Below are 9,925 nucleotides of genomic sequence, written 5' to 3' on the forward strand. Positions count from 1 at the left end.
AGCTAACTCAGCGCCAAGCAGGCCTACACCTGCTACAAAAAAGGGAAAATGAAGCCCACTCTTTCTGAGATGCAAATAAGGCTTGTGGCCAAAAAGATTAAATAAAATGCCAACAGCCTTGCTATACTGATTGTAGGAGCCACATATGTTGTATGTTTTTTTCCAAGAAGTACGTGACACGAAAGAAGAGATTACAACGGTCAAACGGTGGAAGATAAGATGAACACGATGTGAACAATACCACGGTCTATCAGAGCAAGAGGAGAGGATGTGTGTGTGTGTGTGTGTGTGTGTGTGTGTGTGTGCTTGCGCGCGTGTGCATGTATGTATGTATTTATGTATGTATGTATGTTGTTGTAAATTGTAAATAAAACAATACTGGTACATATTGTTTGCATCAGGTATCAATGTCTTAGTTAAAGATATGAACTACCATTGTATGGAGCAGCAGCCTGCACAGAATTAGAGGCGACATGCAAGGACTAATGCTGACGTGTTCCAACCCTGAACCTTTTGTTTTTCACTTCGTTTTGTTTAAAGTACATCCACATACACACAGAGTCTGGTGCATGTTGTATCATATGGTGCTTTGGACTCAAGTGGAAAATCTGAATCAGCAAAGGTGGCTTGCTGTAATATTTTAGCAATAAACCACAAGCTGTCTGAATCCTCCTATACACCTTTGTTAAACAAAAAAGCACATACATTATTAATACAGTCTCTGTTATATTTGTAAACTTTCAAAAAGTCAGATGATTATGGTATGGCAGTTCTTTATTAAAATCAAATTGCATGAAGCAGATATACTTGTTGAAGTTACATATTGCAAGCCTTTCTTATCCAAGTATTGGTCCACTACTGTATCAGCACTTAACATATGAGCTGGATGATACATGCCCAGCAGCGAGAAGGATTACCCTGCTCAGCCTGAACTGTGGTCCAGGAGGATGAGGCAACATGGCAGCTTCTTCATCACATTCAAATGTTCCCTGGGAGCTAAGGTACAGATTTGCAACAAAAATGAAGCCCTTTAAGAATGGATAGATAGACATTTATTGACCCTTTCGGAATTTCATCTTGCACCATACAGCTCCAGACAGCCGCCTACTTGCTACTTGCCTAATTGCTACTCTAAATACAAAATACTTTATAACAACAAAATTAGCCTAATGTAAAGCTACAGACCACCAATAAAGAGTTAAAGGGCCTGGTTCTTCTTGCAGTTAAGCCTTTAGTTTTCATACACTTTATTTTTACACGTAAATGTTACTTCCAGTCCAGTGCCGCATTGATACTGTCACTCCTCAATGTAAGTTGAGTGCAGATTTGAGTCGCGCATGCTCAGATGTAAACGGTTTACGGCATTACGAGTCATACCCGATGAGAGTCGAGTCCAACCAGCTCTGGTCGAATGCAGTTATTTGCGCATGCTCAGATTTAAATGCTTTACGACATAACTGTCATACTAAAATTTGTGAAATCCATGAAATAATGATGTTTAGTAGTTTAGTTTGATTGGTAACATTAGCTCAAAACACCATTCAAGTAAAAGCCTTTGTTGTGCTTGATTGCTAGCTTGTAGCTAAACTAGCAGTCATTTCAAAAAGTTTTAGCTATCTATGGTTGTTTAAATGCTAACGTTACCTCAAAATGCCATTCAACTGATGGTCTTTGTTGTGTTTGATTGCTAGCTTGTAGCCAGCGTTAAACCAACGTTAAGTAGGTCAATTTTTGTTCTGTAGTGACATCACAGAAATCTCTCGTTAGCATCTTATATGCTACTTGTTGCAAAGTGACGCATGCGCAACACACATTTTCACTCGTCGCAAAGTGACACATGTGCAACTCAAATCTACACTAGACTCACATCGGGGAGTGACAAAGGATATTAGAAGCACTTTTCCGGTGATGGCTGAGCGTTACTGTGCAGCCTCCAACCGAGCTTTACGACGTAGCTGTGACTCGAGCAACCTGTCTAAAAGTTGTAAAATGTTAGGAGATAACATAGGCAAAGTAACACTAGCACTAGTTAACATTAGTTATTAAACCTAAACAGCTAATGCAAGTCCAAACTGTCTATGAGCTTCGTGGACGCTCGCTTACCCCCTTCAGTCAAGGGAATTAGCCTCTTCTCTCTAATCGTAGCTCCTATGGCGCCATTTTAATGCTACGAAGCCTTCACCCTTCGTTAGCATTCTATTGACTGCCATTCATTTTGGCGCCACTTTGTACAGTGAATAATTTTACACCTGAAGCGTTTCAAGACTCTATTTGTGCATTTTATTAATTATATATATATATTATTAGTTTCTAAAGAAACACGCTCCATTACCTTGCATTTCACGTTATGGCTACGTAGCAGACGTTTTTGTAAAAATAGGCTAACTATTGCGTCATAACCGCAGGACTTGCTGTCACATAGTCGACAAATCACCGTATTGCCAGGAGAAGTCAGCAGACAGTTTTGACTTACATCAGCTGTTTAAGTTTAATTTCTAACGTTAACTAGCATTTTAGTTAGCAGTAATTAGCCTGTATCTATGTTGTCTCCAAACATATACCAACGCTCTCCATCTCTGCTGATTGGGAATGATTGAGATTTCTTTTGGCACAGCTACCAGAAGACTTAGAAGTTTCAGACACGTTGCCCACGTCAAAACTACATCGTCAAGCTCAGGTACAGGCTGCGCAGCAGCGCTCAGCCATCACAGGAAAAGTGAAAACTGTCTATGAGGCTTACCATAGACAACAAGTCGCTTGGTTAAGACACAACCGCCTATTTTTACGAAGCTACACTTCGTGAAAATTCACTTACCCCCTTGGGTCAGACCGGCTCTGGTCGAGTGCAGATGTCAGTTGCACATGCTCAGATTTAAATGGTTTACGGCATTACGTGTCATACTGAAATTTATGAAATCCATGACATAAAAAACTTTTCTCATTACAAACAATAAAATGGACATAATTTCAAAAACGTTTTAGTTATCTATGATTATTTGATTGCTGACATTCGTTCAAAACACCATTCCAGTGACAGCCTTTGTTGTGTTTGATGCTAACTTGTAGCCAGCAGTGAACCTACTTGGTTAAGTAGGTAAATATTTCTGTGTTGACATTACAGAAGTCTCTCGTTAGCATCTTATAGGCTACTTGTCACAAAGTGACACATGCGTGACTCAAATCTGCACCGTAAACAGGCAGGAACAATACACAAAACAAAAACGAGAACTTTTTTCCATCGGATTTTAAATGTTTATGCACATTACAAAAATTAATCTGTATTCTTGCTGTTGGGTTAAAATGGAAACATGAATTACAAAAAAACAACAGTTGAAAATCAAGAAGTTTTTCAGTTGATTTTTAGTTTGTATGGACATTGGAAAAACGGGAAAACGGGGCTCATAGTTTCGTTTTAGGTTTAAAACGAAAAACGGATTGCACTTTAGGGCTCAGACCAAAGAAGTCTGAGTTCCTTAAGATAAATAAACTGAAATAGATTTGACCACAAAAGACAAGGAAGCGCGCAACAAACTTTGGCCACAGATTGATGATACACGCAAGCAGGGGAAAAAAAACGTCTTTGTTGGAGCCAGAGCTTTTGTTGATGGTAAAGAAATCAGAGTGTAATAGTTGATGGAAAATAAACTCCACACAGGGGTGTAAAGGAAACAAATATGAAAAGTTACATTTATGCTTTGTTGATCAGTCGACTGGTCAGTTTTTGTTCCTACCCTCACCTATGGTCATAAAGGCTGGGTGATGACCAAAAGAACAAGAACCAGGGTAAAAGCGGCCCACATGGGTTTCCTCAGGAGGGGGGCTGGTGTCTCCCTTAGAGAGAGGGTGAGAAGCTCAGTCATCAGAGAGGAGCTCGGAGTAGAGCCGCTGCTCCTTTGTGTCGAAAGGAGCCTTGAGGTGTTTCGGGTATCTGGTCAGGATGCCTCCTGGGGGCCTCCCTAGGGAGGTGTTCCAGGCACGTCCAGCTGGGAAGAGGCCTTGGAGATGACCCAGGACTAGATTGAGGGATTCTATCTCCAACCTGGCCTGGGAACGCCTCAGGATCCCCCAGTCGGAGCTAGTTGATGTGGCTCGGGAAAGAGAAGTTTGGGGTCCCCTGCTGGAGCTATTTTACCCCTGACCCGATACCGGATAAGCAAATGAAGATGGATGGATGGATGAATGGAAGCATAGTTATAAAGCAGAGATCTAATCTAAAATTGAAATGGTGTTATGAAGTAATTGATATTTTGAGATTCCACTTTTTAAGGCACTTTCATTCCAATTTTTTCCCCCCTCAATGTTAGGAAAGCTCAGGGGTCAGTCTGACCCCTGAGACTGTGCTTGAAATGAAGAGCAGCAATAACAGTCACAGTAAAAGATAATGGAGCTGTGACTAGAAATAGTAGTGGGTAGCAGTTCATGGCATTACAGGGCACTGCACGACATTATAAGGCACAGCAGGATCCAATCCAATCCAACTGTATTTTAAAAACATCTTTATAACAACCAAAGTTGACCAACGTACTGTATAGAAAAAATACAAAAATACAAAATGAAACATAACATTATAGCAGTAAAAATAATACCTGCGCAATAAAAACAATTAAACTAAATAATCAAATGCAGTAAATGAAGTCGACATCTTGGGTGTCAAAGGCCACAGAGAAGAGGTGGGTTTTAAGACGTGATTTAAAAACAGACGAAGAAGGGGGAGGTAGCAGGGCATCACAGGATGTGTAGCACATATTTTGATACAGTTCTGGATTTATTTTATTTCTCCAGCAAGTTGGTTTCTGGTACAGTAATTTCAGGGTGGACAGTGACTTGTGAAACTTGTTATGGATTCTCTTGCTGAGGATGAGGAGTAAAGGGACCTGCACAGGAACCACCGCCAAAAGAAATGGAGGGCAATGGGAGAAGAAACGCAATAGCATCTGGCAACAAAGGCAGTAACAGAAATTGTATATTTCTGTATTCTGTTAGCCTATATGTATTTGTTTGCACATTTTAGTATTCTGAATTGTCATTATTAGACATATGTATCTACTGGAGAATGCAGAAATGATATAATTTTGTTTCCACATTAAATGCAGTGAGCCTTACTTGCTCATAACAACATTGTAACTGCTATGAATATGCTGATTGTATTGTTGAACTGAGAAATGTGAAAACTTAAAGTTTTCTGTGTTTACTCTTCTACAATTATGTATAATGTCATAGGTATGTGATACCATTATGAGCCATGCCAAGGAGGGGTTTGCTTTCACCAAGCATCTCATCAGTGCCACTCTGTTGCAAGGAGATTTGTTCCCACAACACAGCAGAAAGTTGCCGGATCCAGCACTAGAAACCACATGGATGCCTTCCCATGTTGGACAAAGCGAGACTTAAAACAAAACTGTCCCTGGTCTACGAAAATGAGGACTTCAAGGGTTGCAGTGGTGCACTGGCTCTCTTTCAGGTTCTAATGCATTAATAACCTTCAAGACACATTCACTGAAACTGTAAGTCTTCTCAAGATCGTCATCATCACATCAATGACAACAGCAGAATCAGAGAGGGGCTTCTCTACTTTAAAGAGGATAAAAACTTTCCTTAAAACACTATGGCACAAGATCGCCTCAGTGCTCTGGCTATGCTCTCTATAGAGAAAAAAACTCACACGGGACAGTCTAGATCTCAACACAAGAGTCACGGAGAGATTTGCCACTCAGAAAGATAGACAAGCAAAGTTCCTGTACAAATAAGAGTTCTCATTTGCAACCGCGACCTGGCCAAGAAAAGCGTAGGTATGCAAGACAACATACTGTTTCACATTCAATACAAGAGTACAGAATACAATAGGAGTGCCATAGTAAAAGCACAATACACAGGAGTAGACAGTCTATATCTGAAATATAAGAAAGAGTGAAAATTGTAGTTGTTAGACTAAAAACTACAATTTTCACTGTTTTTTTACATTTACGTAATGATGTGTGATGTAATGTAGAGCCAATGTACAGTTAATTCTAGTTAGTGATGTAGATGTGTAGATATGTAGATAGTTATAACAAAGTGAACACAAATAGTCTAAATGCGGAGTATAGTAAAGAGTCAATATACATTTAGTGCAATTAGGGGTGTAAGTAGTAATTTAGCTAAAAAATAAACACAATATACATCAATAGACAGACTATACAAATGCTGAAATGTAGTAAAGAGTCAATATACAGTTAATGCAGATTGTGGTCTAGATAGTAATGTATCCCAGATGAGATGTACGAAAATAATATGACAACAAAGGTGGGAATGCATAGTGCAAAAGAGCATGAACAGATATGATAGCAGTACAGGTGAAGAGGTGTATCCGTGCAAACTATGCAGTGGGGGATGAAAGAGTTAATGGTAAACGATAAGCATAACAGTGCATAACTGATGGAGGACACTACGTACAATGATCGGACAGGAGCTCAGACAGATGTACTTTTTGTAGAAATTTTGTGCAAAACAGATGGCTTAGGTGAATGCTTGCTAATGTATCTGCCACCTGCTATCTCAATTCAGTGAGCATCATTGGCTGTCTCTGTCACTTTCTCTCAGTCATTCACTCACTCACACATACATCATGTTTCACACACACTTGCCATTTAATTGGTGATTTCAATAGGAACATAACTGTGTGTAAGCCTTGTTTCTTTTTTGTTTTTAAGTTATGAGCTGGATTACTTTGTTTCATACTAGTTAACATTTTAAAATCATCTTTCTTCTCATACTTCACTCAAAGAATGCTGTCTGTGAGAGCCTTCTCTCTAGTATCAACACAGACTGTTATCCATTATCCATTTGTCAATTTGTCTATAGTGCACTTTAAAGATATGTAGTCTACAGCTGGAGATTGAATAAAGAACTAGATTGTTGAATTCACTTTCATAATTTATTGTTATGCATTTGTACTTTCTATCTGGACACAGAGTATACGACAACAGATAAAGAGGAAGGCTATTTTTTATTATTATTTGGGTTTCATGGCTGATTTTTTTTTTTTCTTCAAGAAATGCATGCCTTAGGTTTAGATTTAAATTTTTAGGAAAGTAAATGGGGAGCTAACATATGGATGGTTTATGGTTTATGGTGTAGCTATTCTGAAAGGATCCTTTAAGGGAAAATTACTTCAAACATTTGCTTGTGATTCTGGAAGGTGAATTATTTTAGTTTCTGAATTTATGGATGGTATTTTGCATACTGGCTCACTAGAATGGCACACTTGACATCTTCAGCTGGGACACCAGGGTGTGTGCACCAGAGCCCTCTAGTGGTGTGTGTGGTCATGTGTGGAATTCAAATATGTCATCCATCAGCATGTAAAATATTATTGTCTACAAAGTAAAGTTTTGATTAAAATTTTAGGGACTTTAACTCACTTGTTGGCTGCCTGCTGTTTGAGTCTGCTTTGTCTATGTGAGTGTTATCCTTGTTGTTTTGTTCTTGTTGTGTGGGTTGTAAAGTGAAAACCAAAGTGCATACTCAGCAACTGATTGATTGTATTGAATGTAATAAATAGCACCCCTTACTGAACTCTTGCATGCCAGCTGCTTCCTGAATTGATAATCATATGTATTGTTGTTCAAATGTAAGGTCTAATTAAATGTGAAAACTTAGTGTAGGCAATAAAACAATATGAAATACATTTTTCATTCAGCTGCAAATCAACTAATTTGACTTGAACTAATAATTTCTCAAAAAGGCAAAGGAAAACTGATTCCTAGTAATTAAACACTCGGTGACCTGCTGATCCCAGGTTACCCTGGTTTTATACTTAGTTTGGACCTGTCCGTGTTCCAGTTTTGAGGGAGACAATTAATCCAAACAGTCTATTTCTTGGAGCAGACCCGTGATATACAGTAGCATAAACTTATCCAGCAAACAAATCAAAATCATTCCATTAAAGTTGTAATTTTGTCACCTGGATAGCTTTATGTCTAATTTCAGTCAGTTCAGTTACCTGCGTCTGTTTAGGTGAATAGGGAATTGTTTGCCAACCTGTTCATGAACTAATGGTGTCAGTCTGGTGTTGGCAGCTTATTAGCTACCCACAAGTGGTAAGAAAAAAAGGAATACATGCAGCTTTAACACAAATATACACAAGCAGACACTGAACTACACACTCCCTAAAATATATGATTTATTTAAAATGAGTGACTGGGAACGCATCATCAAGCTGCAACTGAAGAAACATAAGTCCCTTTAAGATTAGCAGTCTTCTTAAATTACTTGATATATAATAATATTGTATGCAGGTTAAGATGTGTGGACTAAGACTTTATCATTTTATGAAAGAATCTGTTGCCTGCAGCACAAGGGTCATTTGTCTCAGCCTGCTCACTTGAGTTGGTGAAGGTCTACATACATATTATAAAAACAATTTATTTGCAAACTTGGATTTCTAACTGCTTTAGGAGATGGGATTTGTAAATGCTGAGAGAATTTAAATTATCTTAGAACATTATATTATAACACTTTTTGCTTTTGTGACCGCATTTCGACACTAAGCTGAGCTGCACAACTTCTGGTATTTGGATAAAACAGATACGATAAATACACAGCGGAAAGATTTAATAGTGGAAAAAGTTCAACAAAAGACCAGTTTCAAACGGGACATTAATATGACATTATTTAATTGTCTATTATGCATGTATTTCACTTCAGACACTGTAGTTACAGTTGTAACTGGTTGTGGCAGAATACTAACAAGAGAAGACAAACAGACATGGTGTTAAGTACATAATATGTATCTTCTGGACGACTCGAGGACTGACCACACGCTCTTCAAGCTGCAAAAGAAATAATGAAAAATATAAATTCATTGCGAAGACTTAAGCCTTTTCATACCAAAGATTTGGAACATTCTGACTCCTGACAGTAACTACTTTAACAATCTTTTAAACAATTCCAATTTGCATTTACATACATCATAGTGCTTCTTTACGCCATTGCTGTTTGCGACCTGCCACCCAAGGGTATAGGGTGTATTCTGTATCAGACTGGTCACCTTGAGGGAAAAAAGGTAGAAAATGAGTCAAACTTGCATTAGTGTTCAATAGCCTGTCAGATTAACATACAACTATAAATTATTATTCTGATAACTGTTCAGGTTGGTGTGCAGATACCACAGAGCAGTGTGTGCTGTGACTTCAGTGAATGAGGTTTAGAGAGGACTGATTTACTTGGCTGGTAGTAGTCGTAGAGCTTGACCACGGCTGGCTTCAGGTTCTGTACTTGGTAGTCCTGTATGAGCGTTAGGCTGTGGTTGATGACTATGTCCTTCGGTAACTGTTGAAAGAAAAACAGACAACATGTTCAGTAAATTTTTTGGAGAAAATCATCTCTTGTTTGTCACTTTAAATCTCTCTCACCTCCCGTATGTACACCAGAACACGATCCTCCTTTGTTCAACACGATCCACCAGCTTGGCACCTTTGAGCTGTGAGGAGACATTAATCAGCTGGGTTATCATGACAACAACTGACAAATACTACTCAGTTAAAGTTACTGTCATCACTCACCATGTTCAAAGACTCTGGGTCTGGGACATATCCAGAGAGCATTTTGATATCCAGGATAACCATGTTTGTACTGGGCTCCTTTCCACTATATCTGCAGTGCAAGTAACATAAAATATGATGTCAATCTGGTCTTTGGATGGGCTCCATTTACCGTTTGTTAGAGTTGAGTTTTAGCTTCCAAGTTGTAATTATTCCTCCCCTGTCCATCCACTAATCGACATCCGTCAATGTCGTGGATCTGCTTGTTGATTACTTACAGGGATGATATTTTTAGAAGGACTTTGGTTCTTTCTCTGGTGCGGTCGGCCTCTGGTTTGATGTCAATGCGGAGAGTGGTAACTTGAACAGGAGTTGGGATGTTATAGACAAGAGAAATCTAAACA

At 38.8% G+C, this 9,925-nt stretch overlaps 1 long non-coding RNA gene across 1 annotated transcript; it reads right to left on the reverse strand.

Annotated features, from left to right (window-relative positions):
* Positions 1-8,623: 8,623 nt before the first annotated feature.
* Positions 8,624-9,640, reverse strand: LOC116683764 (uncharacterized). The gene is made up of 5 exons (XR_004330700.1): positions 9,543-9,640; positions 9,393-9,460; positions 9,204-9,309; positions 8,984-9,028; positions 8,624-8,810 (listed from the first exon to the last, which is right to left on the reverse strand). It is a non-coding gene; the product is annotated as an uncharacterized LOC116683764 (long non-coding RNA).
* Positions 9,641-9,925: the final 285 nt, after the last annotated feature.

Source organism: Etheostoma spectabile, unplaced genomic scaffold (genome assembly GCF_008692095.1).
Source record: "Etheostoma spectabile isolate EspeVRDwgs_2016 unplaced genomic scaffold, UIUC_Espe_1.0 scaffold00019104, whole genome shotgun sequence".
Classification (NCBI taxonomy): Eukaryota; Metazoa; Chordata; class Actinopteri; order Perciformes; family Percidae; genus Etheostoma; species Etheostoma spectabile.